The 22,711-nt window shown below is 43.4% G+C and overlaps 1 long non-coding RNA gene across 1 annotated transcript in view; it reads right to left on the bottom strand.

Annotated features, from left to right (window-relative positions):
• Nucleotides 1-1,757: 1,757 nt before the first annotated feature.
• Nucleotides 1,758-22,711, bottom strand: part of LOC134911568 (uncharacterized) — a 263,934-nt gene continuing 242,980 nt past the window's right edge. The window contains exon 4 of the long non-coding RNA XR_010176682.1: nt 1,758-1,835. This is a non-coding gene — a long non-coding RNA (uncharacterized LOC134911568). The remainder of the gene's footprint in view (nt 1,836-22,711) is intronic.

The raw sequence follows: 22,711 nt of genomic DNA, 5'->3' as shown, positions 1-22,711 counted from the left end.
ACCGCCATTAAAGGACTTCTCCACGAAGGGCTTCACAGCGGACAGCGGCAGCGGGGGGGGGGCACATTTCAGTCTGTACAGGGGGCGTAAATGACCACACCCCCTGCACGAAGCCACGCCCCCAATTGCCGCCCGGGCACACAAAGCCGCAGAACCGGCCCTGCTTACAGTAGTTATATCATAATCCTACCAAGAGGAATACATTGCTCCATTCTGACAGTTTCCACCCAAAGCCTCTAAAATTTGGTTTACCGTACTCACAATTTTTGCAAGCAGTACGGATCTGCAGAGATTTTAATACAGCAAGTACACAGATTGATGGTATGACTGCAAAAAAAAAGGGTATGAATTTAAGAGGCTGCTCCAGGCCAAGGTGAAGGCCTTGACCTGCAGCGGGGAAGATTTATTGTCTACTAAACCTAAACTCAATAAAGCTAAGCACATGCCCTGGATCAATCGTTTTAACAAGTATAGCAAAGAAATCACTCATGTAGCAAAAAGATTGTGGCCCATTGTGAGTACGGATAGAGATTTAAATCTTGGTGAAACCACTATTATGCCAATTTATACAAGAGGAAAACATGTAAGGGATTGGGTGATGAGAACCGATATAACTGGCCTTGATACACTACAGAGTGAACAAAATACTTTTTTTTATCACTACAGAAGGGTTGTTTTAGGTGTTTGAATTGTACAACTTGTAGAGCATTAATCGTTAGTAAATATTTCTGTAATCCTTACAGTGGACGGAAATATATGATCCAACATAGGGTTACATGTACAACTAAATTCATTGTTTACTTGATCACGTGCCCTTGTGGGCTGAACTATGTCAGCAACACCGACCGTATGTTACAGGAGCGGATTGCCAATTACAAGCTGTTCATTAGAAATGCCTTGATAAACAGGTGTAGTGATCAGCCGACTGCACGACATTTTATAAAAACTGGTCATAATGTGTCTTGTTTAAAATATATAATAATTGATCATGAACCTTTGTCGTGACTAAGCGGTGGGGATAGATCTCTGAGGCTTTTACACAGAGAATCCAGATGGATACATGAATTACGGACACTGGCACCTCGTGGACTCAATGAGAGTCTTGGACTCCATTGCTTTCTTTAAGATTTATGCCCAACCCCTGGAATATGTACTGTAAGTATGGGTCTGATTACTCGTATTTGTAATATGGTGCATCAAACTATGCTGATAAGAGAATTATAATGTTGTGTCAAGTTTAACAACTATAATACTGCTGATCTTATTGTCATTGTATATTACGGCCCAGTCTTCATGTTTTTAACATTTGTATCATATATCTTCCTACCTCTATGTCTGTCCCAGATTTGTTTACCCAGTTTTGTTCTATTACTGCTGTTCTAATTTTAAAGTGTAATGGAATATGCTGTGCTAGATAAGAAACTGTAAATAAAATAAATATATGTTTTGCTATGTTAGTCGCTACTGCACTATCTGGGTATATAATAAGGTTGCTCACAGTGGTTCTGTGTTTTCTAACTATAGATTGTGAAATACTGTGTTTTGGTATAGGTTGCACTGTGTGGTTACATGTCTCTTTATTGTAATGTATCTTGATAGTTGTCCCAGCAACGTGACGAGGGGTGTTGACGTCATCGGTGGGCATTGGCAGACTGGAGCAGCATATGGTGGGAAGGATATAGAAGGTATGTATTTGTTTGTATGTTTTTAACCTGAGGACGGAGTGAATAAAAAACTCCCAAACGTTGTTGCACCAACCTGCTGTATGCTGATTTTATATACCAAGTGCTGCCTCGACTGCTTCATATGTTGGAACAGTTGTAAAGGTACAGTACCTGGAAGGGCACAAGAAGAGTTGATTTAGTAATGGGAATGCTGCCACAAGGACATATGGTGTGTGTATATTATATATATATATATATATATATACACACACACACACACACACACACACACTGCTCAAAAAAATAAAGGGAACACTTATACAACACAATGTAACTCCAAGTCAATCACACTTCTGTGAAATCAAACTGTCCACTTAGGAAGCAACACTGATTGACAATCAATTTCACATGCTGTTGTGCAAATGGAATACACAACAGGTGGAAATTATAGGCAATTAGCAAGTCACCCCCAATAATGGAGTTGTTCAGCAGGTGGTGACCACAGACCACTTCTCAGCTCCTATGCTTTCTGGCTGATGATTTGGTCACTTTTGAAAGCTGGCGGTGCTTTCACTCTAGTGGTAGCATGAGACGGATTCTACAACCCACACAAGTGGCTGAGGTAGTGCAGCTCATCCAGGATGGCACATCAATGCGAGCTGTGGCAAGAAGGTTTGCTGTGTCTGTCAGCGTAGTGTCCAGAGCATGGAGGCGCTACCAGGAGACAGGCCAGTACATCAGGAGATGTGGAGGAGGCCGAAGGAGGGCAACAACCCAGCAGCAGGACCGCTACCTCCGCCTTTGTGCAAGGAGGAACAGGAGGAGCACTGCCAGAGCCCTGCAAAATGATCTCCCGCAAGCCACAAATGTGCATGTGTGTACTCAAATGATCAGAAACAGACTCCATGAGGGTGGTATGAGGGCCCAACGTCCACAGGTGGGGGTTGTGCTTACAGTCCAACACCGTGCAGGACATTTGGCATTTGCCAGAGAACACCAAGATTGGCAAATTCGCCACTGGTGCCCTGTGCTCTTCACAGATGAAAGCTGGTTCTCACTGAGCACATGTGACAGATGTGACAGAGTCTGGAGACACCAAGGAGAACGTTCTGCTGCCTGCAACATCCTCCAGCATGACCGGTTTGGCAGTGGGTCAGTAATAGTGTGGGGTGGCATTTCTTTTGGGGGCCGCACAGCCCTCCATGTGCTCACCAGAGGTAGCCTGACTGCCATTAGGTACCGAGATGAGATCATCAGACCCCTTGTGAGACCATATGCTGGTGCGGTTGGCCCTGGGTTCCTCCTAATGCAAGACAATGCTAGACCTCATGTGGCTGGAGTGTGTCAGCAGTTCCTGCAAAACGAAGGCATTAATGCTATAGACTGGCCCGCCCGTTCCCCAGACCTGAATCCAATTGAGCACATCTGGGACATCATGTCTCGCTCTATCCACCAACGCCACGTTGCACCACAGACTGTCTAGGAGTTGGCGGATGCTTTAGTCCAGGTCTGGGAGGAGATCCCTCAGGAGACCATCTGCCACCTCATCAGGAGCATGCCCAGATGTTGTAGGGAGGTCATACAGACACGTGGAGGCCACACACACTACTGAGCCTCATTTTGAATTGTTTTAAGGACATTACATCAAAGTTGGATCAGCCTGTAGTGTGTTTTTCCACTTTAATTTTGAGTGTGACTCCAAATCAAGACCTCCATGGGTTAATAAATTTGATTTCCATTGATAATTTTTGTGTGATTTTGTTGTCAGCACATTCAACTATGTAAAGAACAAAGTATTTAATAAGAATACTTCATTCATTCAGATCTAGGATGTGTTGTTTAAGTGTTCCCTTTATTTTTTTGAGCAGTGTATAAATAAATAAATAAATAAATAAATATATATATATATATATATATATATATATATATATATATATATATATATGACTTTCCAGACCGGCACTCCAATACAGGCATTGCTTACCCTGGTGCACGTCTAAGATCCACAGCAAGATCCCTAAATATACTCCACACCAACGGCACACAGGGAATAATTAATCCACTCCAACAGCAGTTTATGCCAACGTTTCAAAGTTTATCCTTTTTCGTCAGGGCTACAAATACATAATACAACAATCTTACCTTTTATTGATAAAACACCCCGTGCACCTTCCCGCCGTCCTTCCCCGGCACTGAAATAATGACGTCATCCAGCCGGAGACACCGGAATACCAGGCTCCTTTGGATGACGTATGTGATAGTGACACCCATCACCTAGCAACAACATAAACATTAAAATTACAAGTACATGCACAATTACCACAATACTCTGCAAGAAGTCTAAACAATGTTCACATGGTATAATCAACATTAAAACACCTATCTCTAAACAATAATTTTTAGAAACAATTCAGATTTAACATTTCATTTAACCCTTTTGGTGCTAGCGTATTTAAACGCATTATCCACCGGGACTCGCACTGCAAAAGCCTTTTCCCCCGATCCCCCCCCCTAATTGATCTGGGGATGTGATCGATCATTCTATATCTCAATGTGGACAGATTATGATGCGCTTCCAGAAAATGTCTGGCGACCGGCTGGTCGCTCGAGCCTGTACTAATAGCTTTTCTAATAGATGACCTATGTGCAGCCATTCTTTCCTTGAAAGTACATTCGGTTTTACCGATGTAGGAATACCCACAACGGCAAATAATTTGATATACAACAAAGGACGAATTACATGTCAGATGATGTCTAATTTTATATGTCTTTCCTGACTGCAGGTGCTGGAAAGTATCACCTTTCAATAAAAAACCACAAGTTGTACAACCACAGCCGAAACAACCATTCTTCCTCTGTAGAAAGTGTACAGGTTTTTTAGAGACTAAATCTGTAACATCTGTCTTTTCAACAAAGTCTCTGATGTTCCTTCCTCGTTTATAGCAGGGCATCAGGTGTGTATTACTCAACCCTAGATCAGGATCTGACCTTATTGCTGACCATTGGTTTTTGGAATGTTTCTTGATGCTTTTACTCCCCACCGTATAACTAGTAACCCAAGGTAGAGTTTCTCTCTTGTTACCTCTATCCTTATCACCTATCAAAAGGCGATCATTATGGTTAGTAGCTAAGACTTTCTGTTTTGCATTTTCCAGAACATCTAACGGGTAACCCCGCGCCAGAAATTTATTGATCATATCATCCATTTGTTTTATAGCGACCTCACGATCACTATTCACCCTCCACACACGTAATAGTTGTGAATAGGGCAGTCAGTCAGGTAGAGGTTAATTTCCTGGACGTGAATATCAAATTAGAAGAAGGGAAATTAGTGACATCTTTGTTTAGAAAAACCACTGATCGAAATAATATGTTACATTATGGGAGTTTTCACCCTACCCCATTAAAAACGGGTTTGCCCTATTCACAACTATTACGTGTGTGGAGGGTGAATAGTGATCGTGAGGTCGCTATAAAACAAATGGATGATATGATCAATAAATTTCTGGCGCGGGGTTACCCGTTAGATGTTCTGGAAAATGCAAAACAGAAAGTCTTAGCTACTAACCATAATGATCGCCTTTTGATAGGTGATAAGGATAGAGGTAACAAGAGAGAAACTCTACCTTGGGTTACTAGTTATACGGTGGGGAGTAAAAGCATCAAGAAACATTCCAAAAACCAATGGTCAGCAATAAGGTCAGATCCTGATCTAGGGTTGAGTAATACACACCTGATGCCCTGCTATAAACGAGGAAGGAACATCAGAGACTTTGTTGTAAAGACAGATGTTACAGATTTAGTCTCTAAAAAACCTGTACACTTTCTACAGAGGAAGAATGGTTGTTTCGGCTGTGGTTGTACAACTTGTGGTTTTTTATTGAAAGGTGATACTTTCCAGCACCCGCAGTCAGGAAAGACATATAAAATTAGACATCATCTGACATGTAGTTCGTCCTTTGTTGTATATCAAATTATTTGCCGTTGTGGGTATTCCTACATCGGTAAAACCGAATGTACTTTCAAGGAAAGAATGGCTGCACATAGGTCATCTATTAGAAAAGCTATTAGTACAGGCTCGAGCGACCAGCCGGTCGCCAGACATTTTCTGGAAGCGCATCATAATCTGTCCACATTGAGATATAGAATGATCGATCACATCCCCAGATCAATTAGGGGGGGTGATCGGGGGAAAAGGCTTTTGCAGTGCGAGTCCCGGTGGATAATGCGTTTAAATACGCTAGCACCAAAAGGGTTAAATGAAATGTTAAATCTGAATTGTTTCTAAAAATTATTGTTTAGAGATAGGTGTTTTAATGTTGATTATACCATGTGAACATTGTTTAGACTTCTTGCAGAGTATTGTGGTAATTGTGCATGTACTTGTAATTTTAATGTTTATGTTGTTGCTAGGTGATGGGTGTCACTATCACATACGTCATCCAAAGGAGCCTGGTATTCCGGTGTCTCCGGCTGGATGACGTCATTATTTCAGTGCCGGGGAAGGATGGCGGGAAGGTGCACGGGGTGTTTTATCAATAAAAGGTAAGATTGTTGTATTATGTATTTGTAGCCCTGACGAAAAAGGATAAACTTTGAAACGTTGGCATAAACTGCTGTTGGAGTGGATTAATTATTCCCTGTGTGCCGTTGGTGTGGAGTATATATATATATATATATATATATATATATATAAACAAAGGCAGCGGCACTCAGTGATTTTTCTGTAGCAAAAAATCCAAAGTCAGGACCTGAGGACGGGGTGTACAATAAAACTCCAAAATGTTGTTGCATTAATACCTGCCGTAAGTTGTTTCTGAACCAAGTGCCGCCTCCATTGCTGCATATGTTGGACCTGATGTAAGAGTACTTAGGAGGGCACAGTGCAAGCTGAGCATTTAATGGGAGTGCTGCCACAAGGAGTTTTTGTGTAATTATATATCAATCTATCTATCTATCTATCTAGAGAGAGAGAGAGAGAGAGAGAGACAGAGAAAGATAGAGAGACTCCAAAGTCCGGAACTCGAATCAACCATAAATAAACTACCGCCGGTGCCCTCACAAACAAATTTACGTAGTTACCAAAGGTGCGGCACTCTGCATAATAAAGACAGTAGACATGGTCCAGCAACATTTCAGGGCATTCACACTATCATCAGGTTAAATGAGACACAGATTGAACATACCTTAAATACCGTAGGTCACCATGTGAGAAAGCCAGTTTGGTCTGGTTGTTTCACATGGTGAACTAAGGTATTTAAGGTATGTTCGATCTGTGTCTTATTTAGCATGATGGTGTGTTTATTATGCTGAGTGCACACCTTTGGTAAATCTCTGTATGTGCACTCACTATAGATATGTTGGTGTGCAAAAATTGTTTATTTAATCACTACTCACAAACATAGCCAAAGTGCATATAGGTTGACGTTTTGGTTCAATCCAGACCATCTTCAGGACAAACAACAAGACATCCTTCCACCAGCCCTGCCAAAGAGCAGAGTAAACCATCATTAACACTGAACTCACTTAAATACCCAGACAGATTACCCATGAACACTCAATGCAAGAATATTGCATTGTGGGATACGATAACCCATAAATACTTAGATGTAACCCAACTAAGCTGTGCGTGGTACACAGCCAACATAGGTTAGTAGTAGACTCACAGCACTGTAGAAAAATCAACATATAGCAGATTGAAACATGTCAAAACCGAAATAAAGCAAGCAAACCACCAAAAACTGCGCTGTGGTCATCCAGGATTGGCCCAAATACAATAATGACATCCTTAGACATTTAGCAGACTCTAACACATATAAAAAGATCCATGTAAACCCTATGCCATCTATTAAATGTTCTGTTGATAGAGTGCTTACTTTAGCTCTGTCGCATGGTTAGATTGATGCTGATATGGTTGGCTTCCTGAAAGTTGAGCGTCCAGTATGCCCTATTTTATACACTTTACCCAAGATCCACAAATCGTTAGTGGATTCCCCTGGGTGGCCTATCATATCCGCACCAAATCAATATTGCAAGCACTGGCACAATTTGTGGATGTATTTCTCCAATCTATTGTGACATCTATGCTCAGCTACCTGAGAGATACGGGTGATTTTCTGGATGGCATAAGGGCACCAGGTGAGATTCCACAAAATGCAGTGCTAGCCACCCTCAAAGTAAATTCTTTATATACGGTGTTCCCGCATGAGGAGGGCATAGTGGCTATTGCTGATGCAATTGCCTTACATCCTTGACATGGACCACCCTCTGAGTTTTAACTTGAATTGACTCTGTTGGTTTTGACTAACAATTGTTTAATGTACAATGGCAGTTATTTCCTGCAGTTGAACAGCACTGCCATGGGGTCTAATTTGGCACCGGCCTATGCCATTTTATACATGGCATCATACGAGCAGAGTTATATCTTACCCTATTTTGGTTCTATGATCATGTATTATAAAAGGTATATTGATGACCTTTTCCTCATCTGGCTTGGCACCGACATACAATTCACTGCGATGGTCAATTTTTTAAATACCCTTGAGTCCCCTATTAGATTTACCAGTAGCATTCACAGTTCAGAATTACATTTTTGGGACGTGACTGTTTTCTGCCATTGCTCTACATTAGCCACTACCATGTATAGAAAAGAAACTGATTGCAACACAATTACCACCAATAAAGGTCAATGTTTCGGCCTCATAGGGTCATTATAAAGACCACAGCTTAAAAACAATGGTTAGCACAGCAGTCAAGAGGTGTACTGAAGCTGCGCCCTGGGCTCCCATATACAGGTCACAGTAAATTACCAAACAAGCCAATTAAATGTTAATAAGCAGAAATAGGCAGTCCCTACCTCTGTGGAACGCATCCTACCAATTTTATGTGTGTACAGATTACACTATAGATAAGCAGTGTACTATACCACAACATAACTTACAGACTAAAAGACACAACAGTGCATTCCACATCAACAGAGATCGCATATCCCCGGTGGTTGTCACAGTGCCACATGTTGACTTAATCAACAGTGACATACTCACACCGTGTCTCACCTGGGAGTGCTTTCCCGGTAGTCCCGATTTGTACACCTTTGAGAAACAGGAAGTGTGTCAGTGTGGGCAAATGCCCACAACCAAATCCGGAAACTGAAGTGGTATGCGGACCACCAAAATAACATAATGCGTTCTATAGCTAGAAAGCCCAGTATATACAGTATTACTCGATATCATGCAGCTATCACAGGGCATTTTGGCATTGGAAGTGGTGAGTAAGTCGAGTTTGGTGTATTTTGGAGGTATGACATTTTTATTCGATTTGATTAGTGTGACACTTTCTTTTGTGTTGATAGTTATACATCTCATTGTTGAATCCATTCAGCGCCTGCCTGATTGATTGATAGCTGCCACAAGTCTTGCTTTTAATTATACCAGGTATGATTTTACTAAGCCACTGTGATACTTTGAGCCTGTGTGACCTAGTTGTTGTGTAATTGATAATTCATACTACACCTCTTTATTATAGTGGTCCTGTGATTAGGGAGCCACATTTTGAACCCATTTGATGATTCAGCTGTACTTCAGGTACATGATGTGGCCGTCTATGTACTATAAGGGGTTCTTTACTATTGTTTGGCTGGTGTGAGCTGATTTGGTGGAGGCTAGTCTATACTTTATTTGATATTATGGCGAGTTAATTCATTATCATTATTAATGCCACTTCTTTCTGCTATAAGGGCCTGGGAGGCACTGGTGGTGGTGATGTATTTATGGTCTGATGTTTTTATTCATTGAATTTGTATTATTTTCTGTGATTATGTAGATGTTATGAATTGCCGGTCTTGATAAAGGTCCGCAACTAGGACCGAAACGTCGATTGTTAAAGGCAACATCGTTTGAACCTGATTAAATTGAGTGACTCATCAACTTCTGTCAGAGATTGATTTATGCGAGAGTGCACCTTCCACACCAGTGGTAGATGCGGTATATATATATATATATATATATATATACATACATACATATATACATACACATACAAGAATAGCAGGCTCTCTCTCTCCTTTAGTATCTGGCTGTGGTGCACATTACGGAACATTCATCCACTTTACCAAATGTACGGCACTCAGCGGACTTTCTCAAACACTTCACCAAAGCACGGTTAGTTACAGCAACATTTTGGATTTATTACCCTTTTTTGTGCTGCTTGAAAACGGGTAATAAACCCGAAATGTTGCTGTAACTAGCCGTGCTTTTAGAAATTATATGTAGAGTAGACAGTGTGTGACTGGCACACAGGAGACTTGAAAGAAAGGGCTGGCACAGTTGCTTATGTCAACGTTTCAGAGCTCACGCTTTTTTATCTTGATACTCTGAAATGATGACATAAGCAACTGTGTCAGCCCTTTATTTCAAGTCTCCTGAGTGCCAATTGCACACTGTCTACATATATATATATATATATATCTATCCATACAGCGTAACGCCGGAACTCTGGATGCCCCCTAGGGATTGCTTACTCTGGTGCCCTCCATCTGGGTTTGGCAACCCCCATATGTAGATCAAAAAATCATGACGGATCTGTATGTCAAGCCCACGGATCGGAATATGATCCTGCGGCATGACAGTTTCCACCCCACTCCCTCGATTAAAGGTCTACCGTACTCCCAGTTTCTGAGAGTATGTAGAATCACAAGTGAGGCATCCAATCTGAAAAAACAATTGGATATTATGGAGAATAAATTCCTGACCAGAGGGTATCCAGCGGTCCTACTAAAAACAGCCAGAATTAAGGCCATGACACAAGAGAGAACAGATTTGATACTCAAAGAGTCTAGTAGAAAGACACGGGAGAAAATACCATGGGTGAATACTTACGACACTAAAAGTAAGTACTCCAGCAAAAAGGCCAAATCCCTGTGGCCCGTAATTACCTCTGACACGGAGTTAAAAATGCTGAAGGATACAGCCATTATGCCCAGCTACAGACGGGGAAGAAACATTAAAGACCAGGTCGTAAAAACAGACCTGAGTAAATTTAAAAATCAAGCCCCCAAACACTTTTTAAGTCGTGGCAATGGCTGTTTCAAGTGTATAGGGTGCACTACATGCACATATATGTCAGCTAGTGATGTTATTCTGCACCCTCACTCGGCTAAAAAATACACAATTAATTGGCCTTTATCCTGTCACTCCAAGTTTGTGGTCTATATGATCATCTGCCCATGTGGGCTATATTATGTGGGCAAGACGGAGTGCCAGTTTAAAGTCCGTATGGCACAGCACCGGCAGGCCATTCGTGCTGCCATAGAAATGGGTAACAGTGAACAACCAGTGGCACGGCATTTTGCGTTATGGAAACATAATATGGCCACTTTAAAATATTGCATTATAGATCACGTGCCTGAATCCATACGGGGGGGTAACAGAGCCAAAAAATTACTCCAATTAGAATCTAGGTGGATCCATAGATTGGATACTCTACGACCAAAAGGGCTGAATGAGACACTATGGCACCCCCCTTATCAGCCCCACGTATAATGATATCTTGACGTGAACTCAATGCTTTAAGGGCCGTATGTTCATTTGGTGTGAGATTATTATATACCACCGGTATTTTCTCCTTAGTTGAATCTTCCAACAATCTATTAAATGTTTTTAGGGAGGCATTGTTTGACAATGGATCAAATTTGGAACTTGGTCCCAATTTTTTGACCCTGTCTGGGAGGGTGTTCATTGCTTGTTTACTGGTGGCTTTCCCAAAGTGTTCCATCAATTTAAGTGTCCGATTAAGTCTAAACATATCTACCTTCCATTGGAAAGGGTTAGGTTTATTCGTGGGAACAAATGTTAAGCCTTTTGACAACGCGCTTACCTCCGCAGGGGATAACGGGTTTGAAGACAGGTTAAAAATTACGTCCTCCTTGCTCTGGGTGGTCTCCCCCTTCTTTTTCCTCCTTGTTTGGCCCCCCAGTCTGGTAGGCCTGCCTCTCGGGCAGCTAGCACATCCCAAGTCTTTACCCCTAAAGGGGTCATCCTGGCAGTACCGCCCGCATTTGTACTAGTGAAATCATCCGAATCGCTTGCTGATGTTGTGGCGGTATGGATCCCTGGAGTACGCCGCCGGAATCTGGGCACCCTGTTGCTGGAAGGTGGATTGCCAACAGTCCCAAGCCACGAATAGACTCGGTGTTGCGCATAATCCTGTTGCACTTTGGGGGTCATTCCGAGTTGTTCGCTCGGTAAAAATCTTCGCATCGCAGCGATTTTCCGCTTAATGCGCATGCGCAATGTCCGCACTGCGACTGCGCCAAGTAAATTTGCTATGCACTTAGGATTTTTACTCACGGCATTTTCATCGTTCTGGCGATCGTAATGTGATTGACAGGAAATGGGTGTTACTGGGCGGAAACAGGCCGTTTTATGGGCGTGTGGGAAAAAACGCTACCGTTTCCGGAAAAGACGCAGGAGTGGCCGGAGAAACGGAGGAGTGTCTGGGCGAACGCTGGGTGTGTTTGTGACGTCAAACCAGGAACGACAAGCAGTGAAATGATTGCAGATGCGAGTAAGTCTGGAGCTACTCAGAAACTGCTACGAGGTGTCTAATCGCAATATTGCGAATACATCGTTCGCAATTTTAAGATGCTAAGATTCACTCCCAGTAGGCGGCGGCTTAGCATGAGCAAATCTGCTAAAATTCACTTGCGAGCGAACAACTCGGAATGACCCCCTTTGTGTAGCTTCTTGCGTTTGAATTTAAGCAGCTCCCGTCGATATTGTTCCACTTGCTCACCAAGTTTGGTAACACTTGCAGGATCCTGTGTTAGCAGGCCTGCATGTTGAGCTTCATATTTGGTTATATTCTCCCTTGTTAATTTGTATTCCCGTGTTGACTCCTCTATTACAAAGAGGAGCAGGTCCATGGAGCACTTATTCAGCACTGCAATCCACCTTTTGCAAAAGCTGATGTTGTGCCTTCCTATGGTAGGTGCATTGTGCACAGGAAAGCCTCTCGGTATTTGTTTGGCACAGAAATAGTCAGATAACGTCCGACTATGGTAAAGATAGTCCACTTCACGTTTCTTTAGTTTAAGCAATTCCCTGAATGCATCATCATTGGTGGTGATGGGTATATCATCAAAAGCTGACTCTTTGTTCAAGATGCTTTCAGCCTCCAGATCAGAGAAACTTAGCGTGTCGTAATTATCGCATTGTAATAGAAAAGTGGTGACTTCATCCTCCACTCCCTGTTTGGCTGCCATGCTAGAATGATTGCTTGTAGCCCGTCCACATCTGTGTACCACGTCCACAGTGCATGAATAAAGTGCTAGTGCAAAAAAAAGTGCTGGTGCAGTAAGTGAGAGAAATTCCTGAAGGTGCAAAACTGGTAACTGATTCCAGGTGCCTTGCGTGACAGTCCCCACTTGCATATGTCTGACACTGTCCAATATGTCCATACAGCGTAACGCCGGCACTCTGGATGCCCCCTAGGGCTTGCTTACTCTGGTGCCCTCCATCTGGGTTTGGCAACCCCCATATGTAGATCAAAAAATGAGGCGGCACTCAGAGATTTGTTGAAAAGCAAACAGGTGTGTATTCAAATCATCACATCACATCAACGTTTCGGGGAACAAATCCCATTCATCACGATGAACAAACAGTGCAGAAAGTGAAATATATAGACAGACTCACCCAAGGAGACTTCCCACTGCACATCACCGCAGTCCCAGCATACCTGGCTCCGCCTCCCTCACTTCCGGGTATGTCACTTCCTGCGGAAGTGACAAAACGGGTCCCTGGCTGGTAACCACGGTGATGCTGTAAACAAAACAGAGGATCATCAATGGGACCAATAATCAGCACTCCGTGACAGAAATTTCCAAGACATTATGTCTTATTCTATATTATAAGTCATCAAAAAAGCTTATTTAGAGTAAGACCCACTCTGGGGATAGAAAGTGCATCTAGTGCTTTTGGAAGCCACCTGGCTTAACATTAAAGGTGCATAAAGTAAACATCAGGTAAAATGTATAAAGTGGCTCTGTGTAAAGTGTATTAAAAGCGCCAATTCATATCCACATGAAAATTCCTCCTTAGTGCATTACCAAATTACATAAAAAGCACTTAGTGACATAAAGTAAAAAAAGAGAGAACATATAAACATTACACAGATGTACTGACAAGGCATAAAAACAATAAAACTGCACCTCTTTTTGTAAACAACAGCAGTACATTTAGTAACAGCACTACTTAGTGTGAAAACTTGTTCAATATAACTTAGCAGTCATTACTTTCAGATTGATAAACATACATTTTCGACGTTTAAAGGAAGTGGCTAAGGCCCAGTGTCTCATTCAGCCCTTTTGGTCGTAGAGTATCCAATCTATGGATCCACCTAGATTCTAATTGGAGTAATTTTTTGGCTCTGTTGTTTTATGAAAATCAGAGTATATCTAGTGATATCTTTTTACACCATCGTTATATAGATGATCTTTTAATATTTTGGCAGGGGAGTGAAAAATCGTTGCATAATGTCATTGCCGCACAAAATGCATCTAATAGCCCATTTAAATTAACGATGAATTGTAGTTATACACATGTGAATTTCCTAGATATGACGATTTCATTAAAAGATGGCAAAATCATTACGGATCTGTATGTCAAGCCCAAGGATCGAAATATGATCCTGCGGCATGACAGTTTCCACCCCACTCCCTCGATTAAAGGTCTACCGTACTCCCAGTTTCTGAGAGTATGTAGAATCACAAGTGAGGCATCCAATCTGAAAAAACAATTGGATATTATGGAGAATAAATTCCTGGCCAGAGGGTATCCAGCGGCCCTACTAAAAACAGCCAGAATTAAGGCCATGACACAAGAGAGAACAGATTTGATACTCAAAGAGTCTAGTAGAAAGACACGGGAGAAAATACCATGGGTGAATACTTACGACACTAAAAGTAGGTACACCAGCAAAAAGGCAAAATCCCTGTGGCCCGTAATTACCTCTGACCCTGAGTTAAAAATGCTGAAGGATACAGCCATTATGCCCAGCTACAGACGGGGAAGAAACATTAAAGACCAGGTCGTAAAAACAGACCTGAGTAAATTTAAAAATCAAGCCCCCAAACACTTGTCGTGGCAATGGCTGTTTGAAGTGTATAGGGTGCACTACATGCACATATATGTCAGCTAGTGATGTTATTCTGCACCCTCACTTGGCTAAAAAATACACAATTAATTGGCCTTTATCCTGTCACTCCAAGTTTGTGGTCTATGTGATCATCTGCCCATGTGGGCTATATTATGTGGGCAAGACGGAGTACCAGTTTAAAGTCCGTATGGCACAGCACCGGCAGGCCATTCGTGCTGCCATAGAAACGGGTAACAGTGAGCAACCAGTGGCACGGCATTTTGCGTTATGGAAACATAATATGGCCACTTTAAAATATCGCATTATAGATCACGTGCCTGAATCCATACGGGGGGGGGGGGGGTAACAGAGCCAAAAAATTACTCCATTTAGAATCTAGGTGGATCCATAGATTGGATACTCTACGACCAAAAGGGCTGAATGAGACACTGGGCCTTAGCCACTTCTTTTAAACGGCGAAAATGTTTGTTTATCAATCTGAAAGTAATGACTGCTAAGTTATATTGAACAAGTTTTCACACATAGTGGTGCTGTTACTAAATGTACTGCTGTTGTTTACAAAAAGAGGTGCAGTTTTATTGTTTTTATGCCTTGTCAGTACATCTGTGTAATGTTTATATGTTCTCTCTTTTTTAACTTTATGTCACTAAGTGCTTTTTATGTAATTTGGTAATGCACTAAGGAGGAATTTTCATGTGGATATGAATCAGCACTTTTAATACACTTTACACAGAGCCACTTTATACATTTTACCTGATGTTTACTTTATGCACCTTTAATGTTAAGCCAGGTGACTTCCAAAAGCACTAGATGCACTTTCTATCCCCAGAGTGGGTCTTACTCTAAATAAGCTTTTTTGATGAATTATAATATAGAATAAGACATAATGTCTTGGAAATTTCTGTCACGGAGTGCTGATTATTGGTCCCATTGATGATCCTCTGTTTTGTTTACAGCATCACCGTGGTTACCAGCCAGGGACCCGTTTTGTCACTTTCGCAGGAAGTGACATACCCGGAAGTGAGGGAGGCGGAGCCAGGTATGCTGGGACTGCGGTGATGTGCAGTAGGAAGTCTCCTTGGGTGAGTCTGTCTATATATTTCACTTTCTGCACTGTTTGTTCATCCTGATGAATGGGATTTGTTCCCCGAAACGTTGATGTGATGTGATGATTTGAATACACACCTGTTTGCTTTTCAACAAATCTCTGAGTGCCGCCTCATTTTTTGATCTATATATATATATATATATATTTATATAAAATGTATTTATATAGTGCAACAAGAATTCCACATAACCTAGCAAAGTACATAAACAAATAAGCAAAGCAAGAAAACAATGACTTACAGTACAAGATAATGTAGGAAAAATACATGGTATATAAGCATTTCTGCTAGAGATGAGCGGGTTCGGTTTCTCTGAATCCGAACCCGCCCGAACTTCATGTTTTTTTTCACGGGTCCGAGCGACTCGGATCTTCCCGCCTTGCTCGGTTAACCCGAGCGCGCCCGAACGTCATCATGACGCTGTCGGATTCTCGCGAGGCTCGGATTCTATCGCGAGACTCGGATTCTATATAAGGAGCCGCGCGTCGCCGCCATTTTCACACGTGCATTGAGATTGATAGGGAGAGGACGTGGCTGGCGTCCTCTCCATTTAGATTAGGGTTGAGAGAGAGAGAGAGAGATTGACCTGAGGCTGTGATACTGTAGAAGAGAGTGCAGAGTTTAGTGACTGACGACCACAGTGACCACCAGACAGTGCAGTTGTTTGTTTTATTTAATATATCCGTTCTCTGCCTGAAAAAAACGATACACACAGTGACTCAGTCACATACCATATCTGTGTGCACTGCTCAGCCCAGTGTGCTGCATCAATGTATATATATATCTGACTGTGCTCAGCTCACACAGCTTATAATTGTGGGGGAGACTGGGGAGCACTGCAGTGCCAGTTATAGGTTATAGCAGGAGCCAGGAGTACATAATATTATATTAAAATTAAACAGTGCACACTTTTGCTGCAGGAGTGCCACTGCCAGTGTGACTAGTGACCAGTGACCTGACCACCAGTATATATAATATTAGTAGTATACTATCTCTTTATCAACCAGTCTATATTAGCAGCAGACACAGTACAGTGCGGTAGTTCACGGCTGTGGCTACCTCTGTGTCGGCACTCGGCAGCCCGTCCATAATTGTATATACCACCTAACCGTGGTTTTTTTTTCTTTCTTTATAGTCATACTAGTTACGAGTATACTATCTCTTTATCAACCAGTCTATATTAGCAGCAGACACAGTACAGTGCGGTAGTTCACGGCTGTGGCTACCTCTGTGTCGGCACTCGGCAGCCCGTCCATAATTGTATATACCACCTAACCGTGGTTTTTTTTTTCTTTCTTTATACATACATACTAGTTACGAGTATACTATCTCTTTATCAACCAGTCTATATTAGCAGCAGACACAGTACAGTGCGGTAGTTCACGGCTGTGGCTACCTCTGTGTCGGCACTCGGCAGCCCGTCCATAATTGTATATACCACCTAACCGTGGTTTTTTTTTCTTTCTTTATACATACATACTAGTTACGAGTATACTATCTCTTTATCAACCAGTCTATATATTAGCAGCAGACACAGTACAGTGCGGTAGTTCACGGCTGTGGCTACCTCTGTGTCGGCACTCGGCAGCCCGTCCATAATTGTATATACCACCTAACCGTGGTTTTTTTTTCTTTCTTTATAGTCATACTAGTTACGAGTATACTATCTCTTTATCAACCAGTCTATATTAGCAGCAGACACAGTACAGTGCGGTAGTTCACGGCTGTGGCTACCTCTGTGTCGGCACTCGGCAGCCCGTCCATAATTGTATATACCACCTAACCGTGTTTTTTTTTTCTTTCTTTATACATACATACTAGTTACGAGTATACTATCTCTTTATCAACCAGTCTATATTAGCAGCAGACACAGTACAGTGCGGTAGTTCACGGCTGTGGCTACCTCTGTGTCGGCACTCGGCAGCCCGTCCATAATTGTATATACCACCTAACCGTGGTTTTTTTTTCTTTCTTTATACATACATACTAGTTACGAGTATACTATCTCTTTATCAACCAGTCTATATTAGCAGCAGACACAGTACAGGGCGGTAGTTCACGGCTGTGGCTACCTCTGTGTCAGCACTCGGCAGCCCGTCCATAATTGTATATACCACCTAACCGTGGTTTTTTTTTCTTTCTTTATACATACATACTAGTTACGAGTATACTATCTCTTTATCAACCAGTCTATATATTAGCAGCAGACACAGTACAGTGCAGTAGTTCACGGCTGTGGCTACCTCTGTGTCGGCACTCGGCAGCCCGTCCATAATTGTATATACCACCTAACCGTGGTTTTTTTTTCTTTCTTTATACATACATACTAGTTACGAGTATACTATCTCTTTATCAACCAGTCTATATATTAGCAGCAGACACAGTACAGTGCGGTAGTTCACGGCTGTGGCTACCTCTGTGTCGGCACTCGGCAGCCCGTCCATAATTGTATATACCACCTAACCGTGGTTTTTTTTTCTTTCTTTATACATACATACTAGTTACGAGTATACTATCTCTTTATCAACCAGTCTATATATTAGCAGCAGACACAGTACAGTGCGGTAGTTCACGGCTGTGGCTACCTCTGTGTCGGCACTCGGCAGCCCGTCCATAATTGTATATACCACCTAACCGTGGTTTTTTTTCTTTCTTTATACATACATACTAGTTACGAGTATACTATCTCTTTATCAACCAGTCTATATATTAGCAGCAGACACAGTACAGTGCGGTAGTTCACGGCTGTGGCTACCTCTGTGTCGGCACTCGGCAGCCCGTCCATAATTGTATACTAGTATCCAATCCATCCATCTCCATTGTTTACCTGAGGTGCCTTTTAGTTGTGCCTATTAAAATATGGAGAACAAAAATGTTGAGGTTCCAAAATTAGGGAAAGATCAAGATCCACTTCCACCTCGTGCTGAAGCTGCTGCCACTAGTCATGGCCGAGACGATGAAATGCCAGCAACGTCGTCTGCCAAGGCCGATGCCCAATGTCATAGTACAGAGCATGTCAAATCCAAAACACCAAATATCAGTAAAAAAAGGACTCCAAAACCTAAAATAAAATTGTCGGAGGAGAAGCGTAAACTTGCCAATATGCCATTTACCACACGGAGTGGCAAGGAACGGCTGAGGCCCTGGCCTATGTTCATGGCTAGTGGTTCAGCTTCACATGAGGATGGAAGCACTCAGCCTCTCGCTAGAAAAATGAAAAGACTAAAGCTGGCAAAAGCAGTAGCACCGCAAAGAACTGTGCGTTCTTCGAAATCCCAAATCCACAAGGAGAGTCCGACTCCAATTGTGTCGGTTGCGATGCCTGACCTTCCCAACACTGGACGTGAAGAGCATGCGCCTTCCACCATTTGCACGCCCCCTGCAAGTGATGGAAGGAGCACCCGCAGTCCAGTTCCTGATAGTCAGATTGAAGATGTCAGTGTTGAAGTACACCAGGATGAGGAGGATATGGGTGTTGCTGGCGCTGGGGAGGAAATTGACCAGGAGGATTCTGATGGTGAGGTGGTTTGTTTAAGTCAGGCACCCGGGGAGACACCTGTTGTCCGTGGTAGGAATATGGCCGTTGACATGCCTGGTGAAAATACCAAAAAAATCAGCTCTTCGGTGTGGAAGTATTTCACCAGAAATGCGGACAACAGGTGTCAAGCCGTGTGTTCCCTTTGTCAAGCTGTAATAAGTAGGGGTAAGGACGTTAACCACCTCGGAACATCCTCCCTTATACGTCACCTGCAGCGCATTCATAATAAGTCAGTGACAAGTTCAAAAACTTTGGGTGACAGCGGAAGCAGTCCACTGACCAGTAAATCCCTTCCTCTTGTAACCAAGCTCACGCAAACCACCCCACCAACTCCCTCAGTGTCAATTTCCTCCTTCCCCAGGAATGCCAATAGTCCTGCAGGCAATGTCACTGGCAATTCTGACGAGTCCTCTCCTGCCTGGGATTTCTCCGATGCATCCTTGCGTGTAACGCCTACTGCTGCTGGCGCTGCTGTTGTTGCTGCTGGGAGTCGATGGTCATCCCAGAGGGGAAGTCGTAAGCCCACTTGTACTACTTCCAGTAAGCAATTGACTGTTCAACAGTCCTTTGCGAGGAAGATGAAATATCACAGCAGTCATCCTGCTGCAAAGCGGATAACTGAGGCCTTGACAACTATGTTGGTGTTAGACGTGCGTCCGGTATCCGCCGTTAGTTCACAGGGAACTAGACAATTTATTGAGGCAGTGTGCCCCCGTTACCAAATACCATCTAGGTTCCACTTCTCTAGGCAGGCGATACCGAGAATGTACACGGACGTCAGAAAAAGACTCACCAGTGTCCTAAAAAATGCAGTTGTACCCAATGTCCACTTAACCACGGACATGTGGACAAGTGGAGCAGGGCAGACTGAGGACTATATGACTGTGACAGCCCACTGGGTAGATGTATGGACTCCCGCCGCAAGAACAGCAGCGGCGGCACCAGTAGCAGCATCTCGCAAACGCCAACTCTTTCCTAGGCAGGCTACGCTTTGTATCACCGCTTTCCAGAATACGCACACAGCTGAAAACCTCTTACGGCAACTGAGGAAGATCATCGCGGAATGGCTTACCCCAATTGGACTCTCCTGTGGATTTGTGGCATCGGACAACGCCAGCAATATTGTGTGTGCATTAAATATGGGCAAATTCCAGCACGTCCCATGTTTTGCACATACCTTGAATTTGGTGGTGCAGAATTTTTTAAAAAACGACAGGGGCGTGCAAGAGATGCTGTCGGTGGCCAGAAGAATTGCGGGACACTTTCGGCGTACAGGCACCACGTACAGAAGACTGGAGCACCACCAAAAACTACTGAACCTGCCCTGCCATCATCTGAAGCAAGAAGTGGTAACGAGGTGGAATTCAACCCTCTATATGCTTCAGAGGTTGGAGGAGCAGCAAAAGGCCATTCAAGCCTATACAATTGAGCACGATATAGTAGGTGGAATGCACCTGTCTCAAGCGCAGTGGAGAATGATTTCAACGTTGTGCAAGGTTCTGATGCCCTTTGAACTTGCCACACGTGAAGTCAGTTCAGACACTGCCAGCCTGAGTCAGGTCATTCCCCTCATCAGGCTTTTGCAGAAGAAGCTGGAGACATTGAAGGAGGAGCTAACACGGAGCGATTCCGCTAGGCATGTGGGACTTGTGGATGGAGCCCTTAATTCGCTTAACAAGGATTCACGGGTGGTCAATCTGTTGAAATCAGAGCACTACATTTTGGCCACCGTGCTCGATCCTAGATTTAAAGCCTACCTTGGATCTCTCTTTCCGGCAGACACAAGTCTGCTGGGGTTGAAAGACCTGCTGGTGACAAAATTGTCAAGTCAAGCGGAACGCGACCTGTCAACATCTCCTCCTTCACATTCTCCCGCAACTGGGGGTGCGAGGAAAAGGCTCAGAATTCCGAGCCCACCCGCTGGCGGTGATGCAGGGCAGTCTGGAGCGACTGCTGATGCTGACATCTGGTCCGGACTGAAGGACCTGACAACGATTACGGACATGTCGTCTACTGTCACTGCATATGATTCTCTCAACATTGATAGAATGGTGGAGGATTATATGAGTGACCGCATCCAAGTAGGCACGTCACACAGTCCGTACTTATGCTGGCAGGAAAAAGAGGCAATTTGGAGGCCCTTGCACAAACTGGCTTTATTCTACCTAAGTTGCCCTCCCACAAGTGTGTACTCCGAAAGAGTGTTTAGTGCCGCCGCTCACCTTGTCAGCAATCGGCGTACGAGGTTACATCCAGAAAATGTGGAGAAGATGATGTTCATTAAAATGAATTATAATCAATTCCTCCGCGGAGACATTGACCAGCAGCAATTGCCTCCACAAAGTACACAGGGAGCTGAGATGGTGGATTCCAGTGGGGACGAATTGATAATCTGTGAGGAGGGGGATGTACACGGTGATATATCGGAGGGTGATGATGAGGTGGACATCTTGCCTCTGTAGAGCCAGTTTGTGCAAGGAGAGATTAATTGCTTCTTTTTTTGGGGGGGTCCAAACCAACCCGTCATATCAGTCACAGTCGTGTGGCAGACCCTGTCACTGAAATGATGGGTTGGTTAAAGTGTGCATGTCCTGTTTTGTTTATACAACATAAGGGTGGGTGGGAGGGCCCAAGGACAATTCCATCTTGCACCTCTTTTTTCTTTTCTTTTTCTTTGCATCATGTGCTGATTGGGGAGGGTTTTTTGGAAGGGACATCCTGCGTGACACTGCAGTGCCACTCCTAAATGGGCCCGGTGTTTGTGTCGGCCACTAGGGTCGCTAATCTTACTCACACAGTCAGCTACCTCATTGCGCCTCTTTTTTTCTTTGCGTCATGTGCTGTTTGGGGAGGGTTTTTTGGAAGGGACATCCTGCGTGACACTGCAGTGACACTCCTAGATGGGCCCGGTGTTTGTGTCGGCCACTAGGGTCGCTAATCTTACTCACACAGCTACCTCATTGCGCCTCTTTTTTTCTTTGCGTCATGTGCTGTTTGGGGAGGGTTTTTTGGAAGGGACATCCTGCGTGACACTGCAGTGCCACTCCTAGATGGGCCCGGTGTTTGTGTCGGCCACTAGGGTCGCTAATCTTACTCACACAGCTACCTCATTGCGCCTCTTTTTTTCTTTGCGTCATGTGCTGTTTGGGGAGGGTTTTTTGGAAGGGCCATCCTGCGTGACACTGCAGTGCCACTCCTAGATGGGCCCGGTGTTTGTGTCGGCCACTAGGGTCGCTAATCTTACTCACACA

Source organism: Pseudophryne corroboree, chromosome 4 (assembly GCF_028390025.1).
Source record: "Pseudophryne corroboree isolate aPseCor3 chromosome 4, aPseCor3.hap2, whole genome shotgun sequence".
NCBI lineage: Eukaryota > Metazoa > Chordata > Amphibia > Anura > Myobatrachidae > Pseudophryne > Pseudophryne corroboree.
Note: the sequence above shows the minus strand (reverse complement) of the source record. Positions and strands in the feature narration are given on the sequence as shown.